The following is a 20,904-nucleotide window of genomic DNA, read 5'->3' on the forward strand; positions in this document are numbered from 1 at the left end:
TTTGTATTTTTAGTAGAGACGGGGTTTCACTCTGTTGGCCAGGCTGGTCTTGAACTCCTGACCTCAGGTGATCCACCCGCCTCAGCCTCCCAAAGTGCTAGGATTACAGGCGTGAGCCACCGTACCTGGCCTCTTGTTTGTTTGTTTGAGACAGAGTCTCACTCTGTTGCCCAGGCTGCAGTGCAGTGGTGCGATCTCGGCTTACTGCAACCTCGCCCTCCTGGGTTCAAGCAATTCTCCTGCCTCAACCTCCCAAGTAGCTGGTAGTTGGGATTACAGGTGCGAGCCACCACTCCCTATTAATTTTTGTTGTTGTTGTTGTTTTGAGATGGAGTCTCACTCTTGTTGCCCAGGCTGGAGTGCAATGGTGTGATCTCGTCTCACAGCAAGCTCTGTCTCCTGCCTCAGCCTCCCCAGCAGCTGGGATTACAGGTACACACCACCTTGCCTGGCTAATGTTTTGTATTTTTAGTAGAGACAAGGTTTCCCCATGTTGGCCAGGCTGGTCTCAAACTCCTGACCTCAGGTGATCCACCTACCTCAGCCTCCCAAAGTGCTGGGATTAGAGGCATGAGCCACCACACTCGGTCTAATTTTTGTATTTTTAGTAGAGATGGGGTTTCACCATGTTGGCCAGGCTGTTCTCAAACTCCTGACCTCAAGTGATCTGCTCACTTTAGCTTCCCAAAGAGCTGGGATTAGAGATGTGAGCTGCCCGGCCTCATATTCCTATGTATTTATTACAGCCCATCACTTTTTCTAAGCTCATAAGACCCATCCTAGGAATATGTTAGCACTATTTCTCAGGGTCCTTGTCAGGGTATTAAATCCTGTGTTCCAAGTTGATAACCTCTCCCTATTTTGGTTGAGAATTGGAATCCTCAGAATCCAGTCCCATTAATATTCTCCCGGTGTTTGTCAGTACGTATTGGTTATGTTCTGCAGCTCCTTTAGCTATAGTCCCTTTCCTCCTTTGGCACGTCCTGGTCATTCATGTTGTTATTTTAGTTATTGGTCTAATGATTAGGTTGGGACTTTAGAGTAGATCCAGATGGTGAGGCACCTATCTTTTTTTTTTTTTTTTTTGAGACAGGATCTTGCTCTGTCACCCAGGCTGATGTGCAGTGGCGCAATTTCGGCTCACTACAGCCTCGACTTCCCATGTTTAAGTGATTCTCCGGCTTCTGCCTCCTGAGTAGCTGTAGCTGGGATTACAGGTGCGCACTACCACGCCTGGGTAAAGAGGCACCTATCTTGTAAGGCAGGTATTTTTACATCATCTTCAAGCAAGGGGGAATGCTAATCTTTAACGAAGAGGAATAGGCAGTGTGTTGGGTCCTTCTTGCGCTGCTCTGAAGAAATACCTGGTGGGGAGGAGGGACAGCATCAGGAAGAATAGCTAATGGATGCTGGGCTTAATACCTAGGTGATGGGATGATCTGTGCAGCAAACCACCACAGCACACGTTTATCTATGTAACAAATCTGCATGCACAGGTACCCCTGAACTTAAAAAAAAAAAGAAAATACCTGACACTGAGTAATTTATAAGAAAAGATGTTTAATGGCTCATAGTTATGTAGTCTGTACAGAAAGCATAGCAGCATCTGTTCCAGGGAGGCCTCAGGAAGCTTCCAATCATAGCATTAGGCAAAGGGGGAGCAGGGACATCACATGGCTAGAATGGGAGCAAGAGAAAGAGGAAGTGGCAGCGAGGTGCACACACTTTTAAATGACCAGCTCTCGTGAGAACTCACTGTCACGAAGACTGCACCCACCAAGCCATGAGGGATCCACCCTCATGATCCAAACACCTCCCAGCAGGCCCCACCTCCAGCATTGGGGATTAAAATTCGACATGAGATTTGGGTGGGGACAAATATCTAAACTACATCTGGCCACTTGCGAAGGCCCAGAGGTACAGGAAAAACTGGAAGTTAATGATTTTCAAGTATATCGACCCAGATATTGCCATCCTATGTCTCCCATTTTCTTTCTTTCTTTGAGACAGGGTCCCACTCTGTCACCCATGCTGGAGTGCAGTGGTGTGACTGAGGCTCACTGCAGCCTTGACCTTGTGGGCTGAATCAATCCTCCCACCTCAGTCTCCTAGGTAGCTGGAACCACACATGCATGCCACCATGCCCTGGTAATTTTTTGTAAAGACAGGGTTTCAACATGTTGCTCAGGCTAGTCTCGAACTCCTGGGCTCAAGTGATACTCCAGCCTTGGCCTCCCAAAGTGCTAGGATTAGTGGCATGAGCCACCACACCTGGCCTCCCATTTTTACTCTTTGTCAATCAGGACTCTAACCTTGGTAGCTAACCTGCCAGGGCTGAGAATTCAACCTCTCTAGAGCTCTGCAAATTTTATAATTATGTTTTAGGCCTGATCCTCAGGTTTTTCTGCCCTCTGGCTGCAGGAGATGATAGTATCTTTATATACTGCCAAGAAGGTCCTTTGACTTTCACACTTAATCTTTATTGTCTTTCTTCAAAGGATCTATTATCCCCAGCAACAAACATCCTATTACTTCTAAAATGCCTAATACATTGTGCTCCCCGACTCTCCCATGTACTCTTTCCTTGGGTAAAACATCTCCATTAACCACTGGTGAAATTTTTAACAACTGTATTACTATCACATGCTAGGGGCTAACAGTGTTTCACCTATCACTAGTGGTGATATCCTCATTGTCAATAGACTGCTGAGTGACTCCCAAATTTCATTTTAGGGTTTACTTTCTTGGATCACTCCTGGTACCAATTATTGTAAATTGGGTTCCCCAGGAGGCAGAGATTTGATTCCAGAAAGTTTACTGAAGAGTGCTTTTAGGATCACTATCCTTGGGAGAGTGAAAGAAGCAAGACTAGTTAGGTGGCAGGGCATTCACAAAACATTCTCAGTCAATTCCATGCAGAGCACTGGACCTATAAAATTTTCCCTCACTGGGGCCAGGGTAATGGGGTCTTTATAACCCTGCACTAATCAGTCTCTGAATGTGGGTTACCATGAGCATGACTTTAAATGAGGCAGCTCCTCTCAGCCAAAGTTGTGTGGGGTGCATTTTTTTTTTTTTTTTTTTTGAGACAGAGTTTCACTCCTGTTGCCCAGGTTGGAGTGCAATGGCGCGATCTCGGCTCACTGCAACCTCTGCCTCCTGGGTTCAAGCAATTCTCCTACCTCAGCCTCCCGAGTAGCTAGGACTACAGGTGCCCCCCACCACGCCCGGCTAATTTTTTTTGTATATTTTGTGGAGACGGGGTTTCACCATGTTGGCCATGCTGCTCTCCAGCTCCTGACCTCAGGTGATTGGCCCACCTCGGCCTCCCAAAGTGCTGGGATTATAGGCGTGAGCCACCGCACCTGGCCTAATTTTGTATTTTTTTTGTAGAGATGGGGTTTCTCCATTTTGGTCAGGCTGGTCTCAAATTCCCGACCTCAGGTGATCTGCCTGCCTTGGCCTCCCCAATTGCTGGGATTACAGGTGTGAGCCACCGTGCCTGGCAGGGTTGTGTGGGGTGCTTAACTGCCAGCTGACAGCCCTTAACATTTCCAGCAGTTGGGAGAGTAAGGGTTTCAGTAGTTCAGAAGAGGAGAGATCTAGAGGAGCACACCACATACACCACAACATCCCTAAAACACACTTTCTTTTTTTTTTTCTTTTTTTTTTTTCTTGAGACAGAGTGTCACTCTGTTGCCTAGGTTAAAGTGCAGTAGTGTGATCTCAGCTCACTACAGCCTCGACCTCCTAGGCTCAACCGATTCTCCCACCTCAGCTTCCCAAGTAGCTGGGACTTCAGGTATGTGTAACCACGCCAAGCTAATTTTTTGTATTTTTGTAGAGTCGGGATCTCACTATATTGCCCAGGCTGACTCCTGTGTCAAGAAATCTGCCTGCCTCAGCTTCCCAAGGTGCTGGGATTACAGGTGTGAGTCACTGTACCTGTCCCTAAAATATACTTTCTAGTGTCTGAATCATTTACAATGGGAAATAATTCATGTGTTTTGTGTAAAAAAAATGTTTTTAAGAAAACTCTAGAAGATTTCATCCTCACAATTTTTTTTTTTTTTTTTTTTTTAGATGGAGTTTCGCTCTTGTTGCCCAGACTGGAGTGCAATGGAGCGATCTCGGCTCACTGCAACCTCTGCCTGCTGGATTCAAGTGATTCTCCTGCCTCCGCCTCCCGAGCAGCTGGGATTACAGGCATGTGCCACCACGCCCAGCTAATTTTGTATTTTTAGTAGAGATGGGGTTTCTCCATGTTGGTCAGGCTACTCTTGAACTCCTGACCTCAAGTGGTCCGCCCACCTTGGCCTCCCAAACTGCTGGGATTACAGGCGTGAGCCACCGTGCCTGTCCAGAATTATTATTATTATTATTTAATTAGCTGGATGTGGTAGCACATGCCTGCAGTTCCAGCTATTTGGGATGCTAAGGCGGGAGAATCACTTGAGGCCAGGAGGTTAAGGCTGCAGTGAGCTGTGATCACACCACTGCACTCTAGCCCGGGTGACAGAACATGACCCTGTCTCAAAAAATAAATAAAAGTAAAAAGAGAAAACTAGAATGGTAACTCTAAACCTTGGATTCACACAGCAGCAAATCACGCTTTGCTGACCTGGCACAGGATTCACTTGTCCATGTGCCCACACTTAACTGTGTATACTGACATTTCATTATTTTTGGGCAAAGGAGACTTTTCAATCTAACACTATCTTGGAAACTGAAGAAAACATCTGGGATTCACTCCGATAGGAGAACCAAAGCAAAACTACAAACACCATCTGTCAATTTTTCCTTCCAAAGGAGCCTTTCCAAATTTCTGGGAATTTCCTTTGCCAACTCCTTGTCACAGCAGCTCCAGAAGCAAGGGAAGCCACCGAAGTTTCCCATGATGTTCTGGGCTAGGAGGCTGGTGTCCTAGGGCTCCCTGCTGCACAGGTACACATCCTCAGAGGATGCCTCTACCCTCCTTCCATAGGTGCCAGTCTCTTCCTCCTCAAACAAGAAAGCCAAGTATGGATATGTCCTTTATACTCTGTACAAAAGTGCCTGGCTCAGGGACCAGGGAGGACTGAAATCCAGCTGCACGCACCTTGCCAAGCTGTATGCCCTGGCACTGCATCCTCTTAGGGAGGGTGCCTTTTCCTATTATGCACAAAGGTACAGTTCAGCCTAATGGCAGGCCTTGTCCTTGAGCTCACTGATAAGATTTAACTCTATTGTAATTGTGTGTCTTACAAGTTTGTCTTTCTCCTGAGAGTTTTGATGGCTGAAGCCTGGTCTTGTTTAACCTTTGTTCCCATTGCAGCACAGAGCTTGGTGTATAGTAGACCTAAGTCTATTAATTAGCTGAATGAATTACCATGCATAGAGGTCTTCTGGCCCACTGCCAGGACAGTCTACTAACCCCATTTTTAAAAGCTTAATACAATTATCTTTTACTATATTACAGGATAACTCTTTGCTGTGCTTCCTGCTGTGTGTGTGTGTGTTTTTTTTCTCTCTAAATTTTCTACTGCTTTTCATATCTGGTTCTCCAACTCTCTCATTAATTCTTTTTTTTTTTTTTTTTTGAGTCTCACTCTGTTGCCCAGGCTGGAGTGCAGTGGCATGACCTCAGCTCACTGCAACCTCTGTCTCTCGGGTTCAAGCAATTCTCCTGCCTCAGCCTCCCACATAGCTGGGACTACAGGCATGTGCCACCATGCCCAGGTAATTTTTTTTGTATTTTCAGCAGAGATGGGGTTTCATCATGTTGGCCAGACTGGTCTCAAACTCCTGACCTCAGGTGATCCACCTATCTCGGCCTCCCAAAGTGCTAGGATTATAGGCGTGAGCCACCACACCTGGCCCTTTTTATTAAGTCTCTGAACTACCAAATCACTTTTTAGAGGCTGGTCATTGCATCTTTGTTCTCAGACTCTTTCTCTGTTCTTCTGAAAACTACATTTTCCAGCTTCTTTGACAACCACATACTAGCTATATTCAGCCAATGGGAGGCACTGGAAGAAGATTGGAAGTGAGAGGAAGGAAGAAGCTAGGGTAGTTCTTCCTCTTTTGGCTATGGGGCTGCATCTCTTCTACGTGGTTTCCACTTCCCCTTCTTCTTCTTCTTCTTTTTTTGTTTTGTTTTTTTGAGAAGGAGTCTCGCTCTGTCGCCCAGGCTGGAGCGCAGTGGTGTGATCTCAGCTTACTGCAACCTCCATCTCCCGAGTTCAAGCTTTTCTCCTGTCTCAGCCTCCTCAGTAGCTGGGATTAGAGGCGCGTGCCACCAGGCCTGGCTAATTTTTTTTTTTTTTTTTTTGCATTTTTGGTAGAGACGGGTTTCACCATGTTGGCCAGGCTGTTCTCGAACTCCTGACCTCAAGTGATCCGTCCACCTTGGCCTCCCAAAGTCAGCCTCCCAAAGTGCTGGAATTACACACGTGAGCCACTGTGCCTGACCTCCCCTCCTTCTTTAGTCCCAAGTTCTGCTGCCCACCCCACTCCAGCCAAGTCCTATTTCCTCCATAGCAACAAATAATAGTTTAGTGTGTGTCCTTTCAGTTTTTCATCCATGCTTATATATATGTGTATATATACACACACATACATATATATACACACACACATATAGACTGTCTCTACACGCATTTTTTTTTTGCGAAAATAAATACAATATGCATTATTCTGCAACTTGCTTTTTACTCCACAGTATACTGCTGTAACTGTGAGAGTTACTGCCAAATTGCTCCATGAAAAGATTCTATCAATTTATACTGTTGTCAGCAGTGTATGAGAATGCTTATTTTGCTAGACAAGGTGGCTCATGCCTAATTCCAGCATTTTGGGAGGTCAAGGTGGGAGGATTGCTTGAGACCAGGAGTTTGAGACCAGCCTGTGCACCATAGAGAGACTGTTTCTTTTAAAAAAGAAAAAGAAAAAAAAAGTTTGTTTATCCATCTATGCACCATTGGATATACTTCTTTTTTTTTTTTTGAGTCTTGCTCTGTCAACCCATGCTGGAGTGCAGTGGCCTGATCTCGACTCACTGCAAGCTCCACCTCCTGGGTTCACGCGATTCTCCTGCCTCAGCCTCCCGAGAAGCTGGGACTACACGCGCCCGCCACCACGCCTGCCAACTTTTTTTTTGTTTTGTATTTTTAGTAGAGGTGGGGTTTCACCGTGTTTGCCAGGATGGTCTCGATCTCCTGACCTCATGATCCGCCCGCCTCGGCCTCCCAAAGTGCTGGGATTACAGGTGTGAGCCACCGCACCCGGCCCTAAATAATTTTTTAAAATCAGTTAAGATGGGGGCGCTGAGCATGGTAGCTCATGCACGCAACTCCAGCGCTTTGGGAGGCCAAGGCAGCAGGATTGCTTGGGGCCAAGAGTTTGAGACCAGCCTGGTCAATATAGCGAGATCCTGACTCTACAAAAAAGGAAAAAAAAAAAAAAAATGGCAGGGTGCCATGGCTCATGCCTATAATCCTAGCACTTTGGTAAGCCGAGGCTGGCAGATTGCTTGAGCTCAGGAGTTCGAGACCAGCCTGGGCAACATGGTAAAACCCTGTCTCTACCAAAAATACACATAATTAGTCAGGCATGGTCGTGTGTGCTTGTGGTCCCAGCTACTCTGGAGGTGGAGGTGGGAGGATCTCTTGAGCCTGGGAGGCAGAGGTTGCAGTGAGCTGAGATCACGCCAATGCACTCCAGCCTGGGTGGCAGAAGATTGAGACCGTGTCTCAAAAAAGAAAAACAACAAACAAACAAACAAAAAACCCCACAAGCTGGGTGCAGTGACTCATACTTGTAATCCCAGCACTTCGGGAGGTGTGGCAGGTGGATCACTTGAGGCCAGGAGTTCGAGACCAGTCTAGCCAACATGGAGAAATCCCATCTCTACCCAAAATATAAAAAAATAGCTGTGTGTGGTGGCGCATGCCTGTAATCCCAGCTACTTGGAGGCCTGAGGCAGGAGAATCGTTTGAACCCAGGAGGCGGAGGTTGCAGTGAGCTGAGATTGTGCCACTGCACTCCAGCCTGGATGACAGAACAAGACTCCATTTCAAAAGAAAACAACACAAGCAAACAAAGCTTAAATAAAATAAAATAAAATAAAATAAAAATCAGCCAGGTATGGTGGCATGCACCTGCAGTCCCAGCTACTTGGGAGGCTGAGGCGGGACGATCCCTTAAGTTCAGAAGTTTGAAGCTACAATGATCTATGATTGCACTACTGCACTCCAGCCTGGGTGACAGAACAAGGCCCTGTTGCCCAGGATGGACTCAAACTCCTGGCCTCAAGGGATCCTCCTGCCTCGGCCTCCCAAAGTGCTGAGATTATAAGCATAAGCCACTGCATCAGACCCAGCATTGGATATACTTGATCCTTTTAGCTTTTGCCAATTTGTTAGGTAAAAATTAGAGCCTTGTTTTGTTTTCAAAAATTATCAGCCTGGTGTGATGGCTCGCGCCTGTAATCCTAGCACTTTAGGAGGCCGAGGTGGGGAGGATCACAAGGTTAGGAGTTCGAGACCTGCCTGAACAACATGGTGAAACCCTGTCTCTACTAAAAAATGCAAAAATTAGCCGGGCGTGGTGGTGCATCCCCATAATCCCAGCTACTCAGGAGGCTGAGGCAGGAGAATTGCTTGAACCCAGGAGGCAGAGGTTGCAGTGAGCTGAGATCGTGCCTTTGCTCTCCAGCCTGGGTGACAAAGTGAGACTCCATATCAAAAAAAAAAAAAAAAAAAAAAAAATTATCGGTGATATTGACCATTTTCTCATATGTTCACTAGCTATTTGTTTCTTCTTTGGCTAATTTCCTCTTGCAAGCTATACACACTTTTTTTTTTCTTAATTGAATCATTCAATTTTTCATACTGATTTGTAGAATTCTTTGTATATTGGGAAAATTAACTTTTTCTGTTATATAGGTTACAAATATTTTCTTCCAGTTTATCTTTTCACTTTGTGTATGGGGTCTTTTGCCATCATCAAATCTGTCATGGCTTCTGCATTTGGTGTTATGATTAGACAAGTTCTTTCCATCCCATAATTCAGAAAATATTCTTCTATATTCTCTTTTAATATTTTAGTATAACTTTTTGTGTTTGTGTATTCATCTGTTGGAATGGAAAATTATCTATCTCATGGTCATCAGGATAATTGAATCTTTATATGATGGTCATCACATCATTCTTAGAATTGAGAGAAGCCTCAGAGGTTACCCAGAGATCTGAGTCCTTTGTTTTAACTGTGAGTTTCTGGGGAAGGGCAAAAGGTTTCAATCTGACCTTTAAGGTTCTAAGGATTCATCCTAACTTTTCTCTTGATTTTTCCAGGAGAAAAGATGTCTTTGCCAAGGATGCCAGTGACTTTTCTTATAGACTTAAAACTGTTAAACCCAAGCCAAGCCTCTTCCTTCTTGGTTTCTCCAAACTTATCTCCTTCTGCTCTTCTATATATACCCTTTGCTCTACTTACTGATCCTGAACATTCCTGGAAATTTCTTGCATCCATGCCTTTGCCCAGACTACTTTGGGCACCCTTCATTCTATCTGGCCTTTAAGGTCTAACTTAAATCTTTGATTTTCCATGAAGTCTCCCAATTTCTCAAGTGTACCTCTCCTCTCTACTCCTCAGGCATGGATTGTGCTACTTAGGGGACTCAGTTTATTTTATTTTATTTTATTTTTTGAGACAGAGTGTCGCTCTGTTGCCCAGGCTGGAGTGCAGTGGCGTGATCTCTGCTCACCGCAACCTCCACCTCCCGGGTTCAAGCGATTCTCCTGCCGCAGCCTCCCAAGTAGCTGGGACTACAGGTGTGTGCTACCACGCCTGGCTAATTTTTTGTATTTTTAGTAGAGACAGGGGTTTCACCGTGTTAGCCAAGGATGGTCTCGATCTCCTGACCTCGTGATCTGCCCGCCTCAGCCTCCCAAAGTGCTAGGATTACAGGCTTGATCCACCACGCCCGGCCGGACTCGGTTTATTTTCTGTCAGGTGCCATAATTATCTGGACACCTATCTGCTTCCCTCATTGGGCTACCTTGGGAGCATCTTTGCAGACTTGTAGTACCTGGCACATGGTGGGACTTAGTCAGTACTGGATGGCTAAATGAATGAAATATTGTAGAGGTGGTCGTCTGTTTTTTCTGTCTCTGTTCTTAGACATTGCAAATGCCTGGTGTATAAAGGGAGGGAGAAAGAAGATGGAAAGAGGAAGGGTGCAGGTTGGTGCCCCTTTTTTTCCTGTATTGCTGTTAACAGGCCAGCAAGTATGCTGGCCACTGTCTACGTGCACTGAGAGGGAAAGACATAGGGTAGGGGAAACAGAGGATTGGCATCCTATTCAGCCTCTTCTGGCCCCAGGTGAGTCAACACTGGGATTCACACCTAGAAACTGACAAGTATTAATCACTCCTAGGAAGGTGAAGAGGTATTTGTTTTTCTAGGGAAATGCCCCCACTTCCTTTCCATTTCTTTCTTTCTTTTCTTTTCTTTTTTTTTGAGATGGAGTTTTGCTCTTGTTGCCCAGGCTGGAGTGCAATGGTGTGATCTCGGCTCACCGCAACCTCTGCCTCCAGGTTCAAGCAATTCTCCTGCCTCAGCCTCCCAAGTAGCAGGGATTACAGGCATGCGCCACCACGACCTGCTAAGTTTTTTGTATTTTTAGTAGAGACGGAATTTCCCCATATTGGCCAGGCTGGTCTTGTGGACTCTTGACCTTGTGATCTACCCACGTTGGCTTCCCAAAGTGCTGGGATTACAGGCATGAGCCATTGTGCCCACCCTCGACCATGTATATTTTCCATATCCTTTTCCTTGCTTTATACTTCTTAGGACGTCCTCATAATCTATTATCTTCCTCTAGAATGTAAGCTCTATGACAGCCCAGATTTTTTTTGTTTTGAGACGGAGTCTCGCTCTGTTGCCCAGGCTGGAGTGCAGTGGCACAATCTCAGCTCACTGCAACCTCCACCTCCCGGGTTCAAACAATTCTCCTGCCTCAGCCTCCCGAGTAGCTGAGATTACAGGCACCTGCCACCACACACCACACCAGCTAATGTTTGTATTCTTAGTAAACACAGGTTTTCACTATGTTGGCCAGGCTGGTCTTGAACTCCTGACCTCAGGTGATCCACCTGCCTCGGCCTCCCAAAGTGCTGGGATTACAGGAGTGAGTCACCGTGCCCGGCCTACATGGGTCTGTTTTGTATACTGCTATATCCCCAGTGCTTAGGACAGTGCCTGGTATACTCAATAATATTTGTTAAGTAAATGAATGAAAAGTCTATTTATTCAAGGAGTACCAATACACTACATATGTATACTTCTTACCTCTTTCCTGATTTCCAAGCCCACATTCCCTCTTTAAAATTTTGCCATCATCTTAATCTCAGCTTGCCTAGCTGAATTCATTATTATCTCTCTTAGCATTATTATCTCTCTTAGCACAGTAAACCTTAAGTCTTGTTTCTTCTAATGACAGACCCCAAACATGACTTATTCTTTTTCACTGTTTTTCCTCCTATATAGTAGGTCTCTAAATCTAGTTGAGTCTATCTCCTAAAACTTGCTCCAGACTCCATCATCCCCTGCTTCTGCTTTAGTTCAGGTATGAATCTTTTACTTGATGCAGAAATCTACCATGCAGTCTTCAATCTATTTTATTCATTGCTACCATTTTGATTCTCATGCTGAAGAGCTTTGCTCAGCTCACTGCTCTCTCAACAAACGCGTGGCTGCCATTTACCTGTTGAACTAAGTAGGCAAAGAATCCGGAATTGGTGACTTACTGTTCTCTGCTCACTTTGACCCCCCTTTCTGAAATGCACACCTTTTCACTGTGAGTTAAAACTGCTGTATCCTTCAGAGTACAAACATTATCTTCTCTCTACTTAAGTTCCGAAGAAAAAATAGGGCTAGAGAAGTAGACATGGTAGTGTATACACACTTTATGCATCCAGAAAGTATAGAAATGTAAATCTTTCTTAGCCAGAAGTAAATTTTATTCAAAACAATAAATGGACCTGTTATACCATTATCTCTCTCTCTCTTTTTTTTTTTTTAATTTTTTGAGAAAGAGTCTTGCTTTGTCACCTAGGCTGGAGTGCAGTGGTACAATCATATTCACTGCAGCCTTGAACTCCTGAAATCCAGTGATCCTCTTGCTGGTGTCTCCTGAGTTAGGGAGCACTATAGGTGAGCAGCACCACCTAGGGCTAATTAAATTTTTTTTTTTTTTTTTTTTTTTTTTGTAGAGACGAGGCCTCCCTATGTTGCCCAGGCTGGTCTCGAACTTCTAGCCTCAAGCAATTCTCCTATCTTGGTCTCCCAACCTGCTGGGATTACAGGCCTGAGCCATCACACCCATCCTACTCTGACTTTTAGTAGAGTTAACTTTTTTTTTTGAGACGGAGTCTCACTCTGTCATCCAGGCTAGAGTGCAAGGGAGTGATCTCAGCTCACTGCAACCTCCGCCTCCCGGGTTCAAGCCATTCTCCTGCCTCAGCCTGCTGAGTAGCTGGGATTACAGGCACCCGCCACCAGGCCCGGCTAATTTTTTTTGTATTTTTGTAGAGACGGGGTTTCACTATGTTGGCCAGGCTGGTCTCGAACTCTTGACCTCGTGATCCACCTGCCTCGGCCTCCCAAAGTGCTGGATTACAGGCATGAGCCACCATATCCGACATTATTTTTTTTTAAATTTAAATTTTTTTTTTTTGAGACTGTCTTGCTCTGTTGCCCAGGCTAGAGTGCAGTGGCATGACCATTGCTCACAGCTGCCTTAACCTCCCAGGCTGAGGCCATTTTCTCACCTCAGCCTCCTAACTAGCTGGGACCACAGATGTGTGCAACCATGTCTGGATAATTTTTTACAATTTTAATTATTTTATTTTTAGACAGGGTCTCACTTTGCAGAGCCTAATAGCTGGCACTACAGTTGTGCACCACCATGCCCAACTTTTTTTTTTTGTTAGAGATGACGATTTACCACGTTGCCCAGGATGGTCTCAAACTCCTGAGCTCAAGCAATCTGACCATCTTGGCCTCCCAAAGTGCTGAGATTACAGGCGAGAGCCATCGTGCCTAGTCGTTTTATTTTATTTTATTGACACAAGATCTTGCTCTGTCACCCATGTTTGGAGTACACTGGCACAATCCTGGCTCACTGTAGCCTCGACCTCTCAGGCTCAAGTGATCTCCTATCTCAGCCTCCTGAATAGTTGGAACCACAGGCACGTGCCACCATGCCCAGATAATTTTTTGAGTTTTTGTAGAGACAAGGTCTCACTATGTTGCCCAGCCTCACCTAATTTTTACCAAACTTTTTGTAGAGACGGGGGTCTCATTATGTTGCTTAGATTGATCTTGAACTCCTGGACTCAAGATTCATCATATTCAATTAATAATTCTCTATCTCCTAATTCCAGCAGACATAGAAAGACACAGAAGGCCAGCGCCATGGCTCACTCCTATAATCCCAGCAATTTAGGAGACTGCGAGGCTTGAGCCCAGAAGTTTACGATCAGCCTGGGTAACATGATGAGACCCCATCTCTCCATATATATACAATAATAAAAATTATCCAGGCATGGTGGCATGCATCTGTAGTCCAAGCTACTCAGAAGGCTGCGGTGGGAGGATCACTTGAGCCCGATAGGTGGAGGATGCAGTGCGCCAATATCGCGCCACTGCACTCCAGCCTAGGCGACAGAGCGAGACCCTGTCTCAAAAAACCAAAAAACACCACGAACAGAAACAACAACAACAACCCCCACAGAAGGTAGTGAAGGCTTGGGATTGGATTACCTGGTTTAAACCCATAGAATGTCAGAATTGAAGGAAGAGTCAGAGGTCAACTTTCTTTTTTTTTCTTTTGATACAGAGTCGCGCTCCGTTGCCCTCCTGGAGTGCAGTGGCGCGATCACAGCTACCGCAGCCTCGACGTCCCAGGCTCAAGCGATCCTCCTGCCTTGGCCTCTCAAAGTGCTGGAATTACAGGCGTGAGCCACTGCGCGCGGCCTAGAGGTCACCTTTCAACTTAGTCCTCAATACATGGGAAAAGTGAGGCCCAGAAGGCGTATGAGTTGTATCAGGTCGCTGACCCTGAACAGAAGCTAGACGTCTTAATTCCCAAGTAGGACTCGCTGCTAACTCTTTGGGCATCCCTTCGTGATTCAAGGCTCTTGGGTTTCCCGCTTTGGCCGCCTCGCCAAATCCAAGTCTTACACTCTTAGTGACCCCCTCCTTTCCTCCTTCCCCTTAGGTCAGCAAGGTTTACTCATTCTAATTGCAACGCTCCAGGTTGCCGGAGTAGCTCCTCGCTAGAAGGGAGATTAGTTACGTCACCGTCGGCTCCTCCCATTGGTCCGGGCGTGTGGAACGCGGCGCCATGACGTCAGACGCCCAAAGGGGTGGGGCGGTGAGGGGAAGGAGGAGGGAAGTAGGACTTCAACATGGCGGCTGCGGCACTGGCGGTGGCTACGGTGACGGTCTGGCCCGGAGCGGGCAGAGTTGGAGGTGGTGGCGTTCGCTCTCCCTAGGGGCCGTCGGGAGCTCAGCGGGGACCGAGCCTCGGAGGCCGGCCGGTGCCAGCACCTTTCGGCTTCTGGGAAGGCGGCAGCAGCGGCATTCAGGTGAGAGGGGCCTCCCTCTGGGGGAAGGGGAAGAGGGGCGGAGTTGGGGGAGGGGGGCCGGTTCTGGGAGACTAGGAAACGGGCTGGGGGGCCGAGCGAGGTGAAAGGCGCCGGAGCTAGGAGGTGGGAGGGAAAAGTGGCCGGAGATCCGCGATTTGGGGAGGATTCTGGGAGAAGGGTCGGAGTGAGGGGACCGGAGTTGAAGGGGCGGAGGGTAAACGGGATGCGGGAAAATGAGTTCGGATTAAGGAGACTAATACCCTACTGGAAGACAGGCATAGTAGACTTATGTCGGGCTGGATTGAGAGCTCGGTGGGAACTAGAGGATGTCAGGGAGGGGGACCCAGGTTTTAGTAAAGAAGGTGAGTGGTGGGGAGTTTAGGGTGAGCTGGGGACGTGCGGTGTAGATTTAGTTCTCCCTGAGGCAGTGAGATTGGGGGGAAAGGGTGGAGACTAGACCAGAGTTGAGTGATTTTTGGGGATATCTTTGGCTTTGTCTGGTTTTCTCCAGGTATGTTTATCCGCCTTTTTTGTTTCTTGGGTGGAGGCTTACCTATACAGTCCACCTGGGCCTCAGGAACCGCCCCAGTCTTTCTTGTGGAACGTCAGGTTCATTTATTTGAGCTGTATCAGTGATCTTTGACCTTTGTTGCCAAATGCGTTTCCAGACTAGCGTGTTAAAAGTGTGGTTGAGCATAAAAATACGTTTTATGTTAAACTGAAATAAAATATTGATACTTTTTTGTCACCATACAGTGTTGCGAAACCAGATTTAGTAATTTGGTTAAGTATTACATATATTCTATTCTAACTTTACTCTTTAGTGCTTTGTCTTTTCAGTTATTAGCATTTCAGAATTTGATTAGATATGGTGGATGTTTTCCTTTTTAATTTTGTCAGATTTGATGGTGGGGAAAAAGAAGATACTTAGTCTTTAGTGATAGTTCTTTCTAGTTAATGTCCCAACCTAGTTAAACTAAAAGTTTCCGTATTGGCCGGGCGCTGTGGCTCACGCCTGAAATCCCAGCACTGTGGGAGGCCTAGGCGGGCGGATCACGAGGTCAGGAGTTCAAGACCAGCCTGACCAACATGATGAAACTCCGTCTCTCCTAAAAATACAAACAGCCAGCCGGGTGTGGTGGCAGGCACCTGTAATCCCAGCTACTCTGGTGGCCGAGGCAGGAGAATGGCTTGAACCTGGGAGGTGGAGGTTGCAGTGAGCGGAGATCGAGTCATTTGCACTCCAGCCGGGACGACAACGTGAGACTCCGACTAAAAAAAAAAATTTCGTATTATGGCAAAGAATGTGAAATGTCTCAAGTCTTAAAATAATTACATTGTCCGCATTAACTTACTATAAGTGATATTTTATTAAATTTTTGTTTCTAGTTTGTTCTATTCATTGTGTTTATTGAATACTGTGTGTTGCATTAATAACAATCATTATTATTATGGAGATGTGAAACTTAATGTTTCTTTCTTTCTTTTTTTTTTGAAACGGAGTCTCGCTCTGTCGCCCATTTGGGAGTGCAGTGGCTGGATCTCAGCCCACTGCAAGCTCCGCCTCCCGGGTTTACGCCATTCTCCTGCCTCAGCCTCGCGAGTAGCTGGGACTACAGGCGCCCGCCACCTCGCCCGGCTAGTTTTTTGTATTTTTTAGTAGAGACGGGGTTTCACCGTGTTAGCCAGGATGGTCTCGATCTCCTGACCTCGTGATCCGCCCGTCTTGGCTTCCCAAAGTGCTGGGATTACAGGCTTGAGCCACCGCGCCCGGCCGAAACTTAGTATTTCTTTAGTCAGTGACCATCGCTGTCATTGCACAGCAGTTAACTTTGCTAACCTGCTGGGACCTCATTGGAAAAAAAAACTTCTTTTTTGTTTGTTTCTTTTTATTTTTTTCCTGAGGGAGTCTCGGTCTGTTGCCCAGGCTGGAGTGCAGTGGCGCGATCTTGGCTCACTGCAACCTCTGCCTCCTGGGTTCAAGTGACTGTCTTGCTTCTGCCTCCTGAGTAGCTGAGCTTATAGACACTTGTCACTATGGCTGGCTAATTTTTGTATTTTAGTAGAGATGGGGTTTCACCATGTTGGTCAGGCTGGTGTCGAACTTCTGACCTCAAATGAACCTCCGGCCTTGGCCTCCCAAAGTGCTGGGATTACAGGCGCCTGGCCTGTGTGTTTTTTTTGTTTGTTTGTTTTTTTTAAAGAAGGCAAAGGAAAAAAAATTAAACTCTGTAAATATAAAAACTTCTTCAATTTCTCTTTCGTTTAGTGTTTAAAGACTGATTTCCTAATCATGGCATTTCTTCTGTGTATCTGAAAGATTTTTTCACTTTGATTTTGAAGAAAACTAACAGTATTCTGAAAAGATAACAATAGATCTGTAGACAAGTTTCATCAATGATTGTTAGTGTATTTTTTAATGAAAAATTTTTTTTTGTAGAGTTGGGGTCTCTTTATGTTGCCCAGTCTAATTTTGAACTCCTGAGCTCAAATGATCCTCCCACCGCAGCCTCCCAAACTGCTGGAAGGCGTGAGCTGCTAGTGCATGTATTTTTGACTGGCAAATGTCACATTATCTTGCATATCTTTTAACTATGGTATTTAAGGATCCTTGATGTTTGTTTATTTATTTATTTGTTTTTTGAGACCGAGCCTTGCACTGTTGCCCAGGCTGGAGTGCTGTGGCGTGATCTCAGCTCACTGCAACCTCTATTTTCCAGGTTCAAGCGATTCTCCTGCCTCTGCCTCCCAAGTAGCTGGGATTACAGGCAGCCACCACCATGCCTAGCTAATTTTTATAGTTTTAGTAGCGATGGGGTTTCACAACGTTGCCCAGGCTGGTCTCACACTCCTGACCTCAAATGACCTACCCTCTTTGGCCTCCCAAAGTGCTGTGATTACAGGTGTGAGCCACCGCGCCCAGCTGGATCCCTGATGTTTAATTCAGTGACCAAAATTTTTACCGAATATTTTCAGCATTATAATTGAAATATCATTAGCCCTGAGTGTAAATGCCAATATTACAAGTTTTTCCTGTTCTTTAATTATATTATTGAATGTATTGAGAGTTTTCAAATGTAGATTAAGAGTAATCTTTTTTCTTACAGATTCATTAAAAATATTTATTAATCATCAATCAGGTGGTTTTTTTTTAGACAGTCTTTCTCAAGAAATGCAAAAGGTAATACAGAGTGCCTTAAAACATTAAATAAACTTTTTTTCTAACAATTAAAAAAAAAAAAACCTCAAACTGAAAAGAAGCTTAGAAATCACCTGGGTTTAGTTTCCCACACAGAATGGGAATCCCTGCTTCTATACCAAAACAAATGAAAATCCATCCTCTTTTCCAGATTTCTAAGGAAATAATAGGATTTTTCAGAATTTATTTTTTCTGTTTTGAAACGGAGCTTCTTCGCTCTTGTTGTCCAGGTTGGAGTGCAATGGCGCCATCTGAGCTCACTGCAACTGCCACCTCCCAAGTTTAAGTGATTCTCCTGCCCCAGCCTCCTGAGTAGCTAGAATTACAGGCATGTGCCACCACGCGTGGCTGATTTTGTGTTTTTAGTAGAGACAGGGTTTCTCCATGTTGGTCAGGCTGGTCTTGGACTCCCCAACTCAGGTGATCCACCCGCTTCAGCCTCCCAGAGTGCTGGGATTACAGGCATGAGATACTGCTCCCGGCCCAGAATTTCTTATAGGAAAAGTATGTTCAATTAGAAAAAAGAAGCAAGCAGAGTAGTGCTCTTCCAACATGTAACATACAGTGTCCTGTAACATTAGAAAATAACTTGAAGGTAATAGTAATATTTTCCTATGAATTGAGAGTAACAATTTCAGGTTTTAGAAATTTTAGTTGAAAGTAGCAAGATTCACAGAGGAAAGGATGCTGACACTAGGTATATACTAATGAGCCAGGATTGTTAAACACTTTTTTTCCTTTTTTTTTTTTTTTAGACAGAGTCTCGCTCTGTCGGCAGGCTGGAGTGCAGTGGCACAGTCTCGGCTCACTGCAACCTCCACCTCCTGGGTTCAAGCGGTTCTCCTGCCTCAGCCTCCCAAGTAGCTGGGACTACAGACGGTGCGCTACCGCGTCCGGCTGATTTTTTTAGTAGAGACAGGGTTTTGCCATGTTAGCCAGAATGGTCTTGATCTCTTGACCTCGTGATCCACCTGCCTCGGCCTCCCAAAGTGCTGGGAATATAGGCGTGAGCCACTGCGCCCAGCCAATCCTTTTTTTTGAGATGAAGTCTCACTCTTATCCCCCAGGTTGGAGTGCAATGGTGCGATCTCGGCTCACTGCAACCTCCACCTTCCGAGTTCAAGTGATTCTCCTGCATCAGCCTCCTTAGTAGCTGGGATTACAGGTGCCTGACACCATGTCTGGCTAATTTTTGTATTTTTAGTAGAGATGGGGTTTCACCATGTTGGCCAGGCTGGTCTCGAACTCCTGACCTCAGGTGATCTGCCCACCTCGGCCTCCCAAAGTGCTGGGATTACAGGCTTGAGCCACCACACCCGACCCTGTTAAATACTTGGCCAGGTGCAGTGGCTCATGCCTGTGGTCCCAGCACTTTGGAAATGCCAGGCGGGCGGATTGCTTGAGCCCAGAAGTTCAGGACCAGCCTGGACAACACAGTGAGACCCATCTCTACAAAAATTACAGAAAAATTAGCTGGGGTTGGTGGTTCATGCCTATAGTCCCAGCTACACGGGTGGTTGAGGTGGGCGGATCACCTGAGCTCAGGAGCTTGAGGCTGCAGTGAGCCAAGATCATGCCCCTGCACTCCAGCCTGGGCAACAGAGCAAAACCCTACCTCAAAAGAAATAATCTTGGCCGGGCACTGTGAGTCATCCCTGTCATCCTGGCACTTCGGGAGGCCCAGGCGGTTGGATCACCTGAGGTCAGGATTTCGAGACCAGCCTGGCTAACATGGTGAAACCCCGTCTCTACTAAAAATACAAAATTCGGCCGGGCGCGGTGGCTCACACCTGTAATCCCAGCACTTTGGGAGGCCGAGACGGGCGGATCATGAGGTCAGGAGATTGAGACCATCCTGGCTAACACGGTGAAACCCCGTCTCTACTAAAAAATACAAAAAACTAGCCGGGCGCGGTGGCGGCGCCTGTAGTCCCAGCTACTCAGGAGGCTGAGGCAGGAGAATGGCATGAACCCAGGAGGCGGAGCTTGCAGTGAGCTGAGATCCGGCCACTGCACTCCAGCCTGGGCGGCAGAGCGAGACTCCGTCTCAAAAAAAAAAAAAAAAATACAAAATTAGCTGGGTGTGGTGGCGGGTGCCTGTAATCCCAGCTACTCGGGAGACTGAGGCAGGAGAATTGCTTGAACCTGGGAGGCGGAGGTTGCAGTGAGCCGAGATCATGCCACTGCACTCCAGCCTGGGCGACAGAACGAGTCTCTGTCTCAAAAAACAAAAAACAAAAAACCCCAAAACACTCAGTTCTCACACTTGAATTAGGTAGGTAGGTTGTGATGTGCGTGTTTTTTATGTACCGAGGAAACTGAGGATCACAGAGGTTGTGTAACTTAACTAAATAACAGCTAGGTAGAGTGAATTTGAGCTGAAATCTGTCCAATCTCAATGCCTATGCTGCATTCTTTTATGCCATTTTGCCCCTCTTAGGTGGCCACTGGACCATTCCAATTCCTACAAGGTATAAGCACTAGTTTTAAAGTAATACCAGTGTGAACTGCTTGTTTTCATTGAAATAATAGTGTAACTGGAATGATAAATGGTTCATTAAAATTTTAGTTACATTATGTCATCAGTATTCTAAGAGGAAATGAATACCTGGTTATTTTGTACTTCACAAAATAAACTGGATAAACTGGATAAATGGCTGAAAGTTTCTTTTTTATATTGCTGAGTCAGGTTGGATCCGGTTCATTAAGGGCCAAAATTTGTATTTGGCAGTAATCCTCATGTGTTCTCAGAATGCTTGATTGGTCATTATCAGTTGCTTAATGCTTACCAAACACTTCCAGTGTTTGAGTCACTGAATTGGCTCATGGTAATTGTAAATCTTGTGGTTACTGAGTCAAGAGCCAGCAGTGTGTGTTTTGGCTGCTTCACTTCCTCCCCAACACTTGATATTGTCAGACTTTAAATTAATTTTTTTTTTCTAATCTGGTGGGTTTGAAATTGTTTGAAATGGTGTTTTTTTTTTGTTTTTTTGTTTTTTTTTTTTTGAGACAGAGTCTCGCTCTGTCGCCCAGGCTGGTGTGCAGTGGCCGGATCTCAGCTCACTTCAAGCT

The 20,904-nt window shown here is 45.8% G+C and overlaps 1 protein-coding gene and 1 long non-coding RNA gene across 4 annotated transcripts in view; one reads left to right on the plus strand and one right to left on the minus strand.

Annotated features, from left to right (window-relative positions):
- Positions 1 to 1,540: 1,540 nt before the first annotated feature.
- Positions 1,541 to 14,420, minus strand: LOC119624340 (uncharacterized). The gene is made up of 2 exons (XR_012094825.1): positions 13,807 to 14,420; positions 1,541 to 1,677 (listed from the first exon to the last, which is right to left on the minus strand). It is a non-coding gene; the product is annotated as an uncharacterized lncRNA (long non-coding RNA).
- The window catches only part of UBAP1 (ubiquitin associated protein 1), a 73,257-nt gene continuing 66,750 nt past the window's right edge, over positions 14,398 to 20,904 (plus strand). For 2 of the 3 annotated variants that reach the window (XM_073021733.1, XM_073021734.1), the window contains exon 1: positions 14,398 to 14,633. The gene's annotated coding sequence lies outside the window, so the exon portion shown is untranslated. The remainder of the gene's footprint in view (positions 14,634 to 20,904) is intronic. The other variant, XM_073021732.1, reaches the window with a different exon arrangement.

This window comes from Chlorocebus sabaeus, chromosome 12 (genome assembly GCF_047675955.1).
Source record: "Chlorocebus sabaeus isolate Y175 chromosome 12, mChlSab1.0.hap1, whole genome shotgun sequence".
Taxonomy (NCBI): Eukaryota; Metazoa; Chordata; class Mammalia; order Primates; family Cercopithecidae; genus Chlorocebus; species Chlorocebus sabaeus.